The sequence below is a fragment of the Octopus bimaculoides genome, chromosome 1, assembly GCF_001194135.2.
Source record: "Octopus bimaculoides isolate UCB-OBI-ISO-001 chromosome 1, ASM119413v2, whole genome shotgun sequence".
Taxonomy (NCBI): Eukaryota; Metazoa; Mollusca; class Cephalopoda; order Octopoda; family Octopodidae; genus Octopus; species Octopus bimaculoides.
In genome coordinates, this window is record NC_068981.1 from 45,480,080 (window position 1) to 45,482,498 (window position 2,419).

Consider the following 2,419-nt stretch of genomic DNA (forward strand, 5'->3'; position numbering starts at 1 on the left):
TATATATATATATATATATATATATGTACATTACGATATATATGAATATATAGATATGATAGATATACTGACGGTGTATATATAAGCACACAAGCATACACATCACGAAGCATATACACGTCTATAAATAGGACATATGTTCTTTCCACTTGCACATTCGCTGGGCAATTCACCAGCATACATTATGAATATCTGCTTCCCAATGCTTATGGTTCAGGAATATTATTAAGGCTAGTCACACACCAAATATTATATAATGGTGTCTTTGTCGCGTTTCGGTTATTAAACTGTGGGAAAAAATGAATATATAAATATTATGCATACACACATAACGCACGCTCAAGCACGCACACTCATACTCACACACTCACGCACGCACACTCACACTCACACACTCACGCACGCACACATACATACATATATGTGTGTGTGTTTCTATATATATTCCTATGCATTAGAAGAGAGATAGAACATATACAGACAGCGATAGAGAAATATAAAGGAGAGATTGAAAATGAGTGCGCAAAATTTGAGTGCAAAGCAGTGTTATAGACACAAGTAGCAATGCATATAAAATATTAGATATGATATTTAGTAATAATAATACTTTGAATAAGTTAGATTCAATATTTTGGGTTGAACTTTTCTATTTATTGGCTTCCATGAACTTAATGTTTCTATGACACCTGTCAATAATTGTGTCTCGTACTCGTAATACCACGCCTATCGTATTATAGAGGTTGTCGCACGTGATTTTAAGGAGGGGAAATCAGGTGCCGGAAATCAGGATAAAAATAAATTAAATTGACTTTGAGCTTAAGCAATCGAGCATCTAGTGTTAGTCGTTTAAAATCAAGACCATTTGAGAGCAAATTCCTAACGATTATAAACATTATTTTTCGATCAGAATGGGCTCCACATTTCGTAAGATTCCCAAAGTGTTGTGCATGGTTTTAATGGCAACATGCTATTTGTGTGTATGCGTGTGTGTGTGTATGTTTGCGTGTGTATGTGTGTATGCGTGTGTGTGTGTGTGTGTGTGTTTCTGTGTACGTGCGCGTGTGTGTGTGTTACAAACATTTTCCCTCGAAATTGTTCGTGTCAATCTGTCTTCATTGATAATTTTTCATATAATTAATAAATTTATAATAAAAAAAACCTTCTCCAAATACTGTGACTGTTTAATCGATATGGTGGTATAATAAGTGAAACAGAACAGGGATGGAAGGAAGTAAAGACATGGTTATTGTGGTGATAGGATGCACCATTGACGGTCAGAAATTTCATTGAGAAAATTTGAAATCAAGTAGGGATAGTAATTGGCTATTCAGAGGTACTAGAATAGACAAGCAAATAATTAAATGAATAGATGTGAGGTAGAGGCCAAATATATACTTGAGATAAGGAGTAAGGTACAGAAAATGTAGAGAAAGAAATTGCTTTTAGCATAGTTAAGTAATAAGTATGAGCTTAATCATAATTAGGACAAAATCACAAGAATTTTACGTAAAGGACAAAATTGAAATACACTTGTGTTTACATGAGAAGATTAAGTCAAAAGACCTGCTGAGTAATAGGGCGTTATAATGTCGAAGGATAGCGAACGATTCCATACTACACAACTTAGAAACACAGTGGTTATTATAATGGAAGCCCCAGAATCTACGGACCAGGATAAGTTACAAATGATATTCTGGGAATTGAGGTGGTGAATGTATGTAACTAGGGAGATAAAAGTTTTTAAAATTCATTAGTGATTAAATGTATGTGAGCCCTGCGATTGAGATCAAAATTGCAGCCAATATATAACTTAAACCTGGACGTAAAGTGGGGTCATTACCTAGCATTTATATACGATATTATAATGTAAGCAAAAACAATCCAGCAGATAGCAATGGAAGACTCGGCAGTTGTAGGTTTTCCCACTAGCTGTGAGCTTAGGATCAATCCCTATTACATTATTTGCATTATTTGTACTCATCAATCCCTATTACATTATTTATATTATTTGTCCTCAACTTGTTTGTTGTTCACACAACGTTTCGGCTGATATACCCTCCAGACTTCATCAGGTGTCTCGGGGAAATTTCTCGAACCTGGGTTCTAAGGTATTTTTTGATGTTGTTGTTGTTGTTATTATTATCATTATGTTTGTTGTTGTTGTTGTTGTTGTTGTTGTTGTTATTATTATTATTATTATTATTATTATTATTATTATTATTATTATTATTATTCAGGTCATTGCTTGGAATCGAACTCGGAATCTTAGCCATTGCGCCATATGCCGTGGGCAATTATGGAGTGAATTTTAGGGCTTATAAATGTAATAATTTCCTATCCTTCCTTAGCAGTGACCTGAATAATAATAATAGTAAGAAGAAGAAGAAGAAGAAGAAGAAGAAGAAGAAGAAGAAGAAGA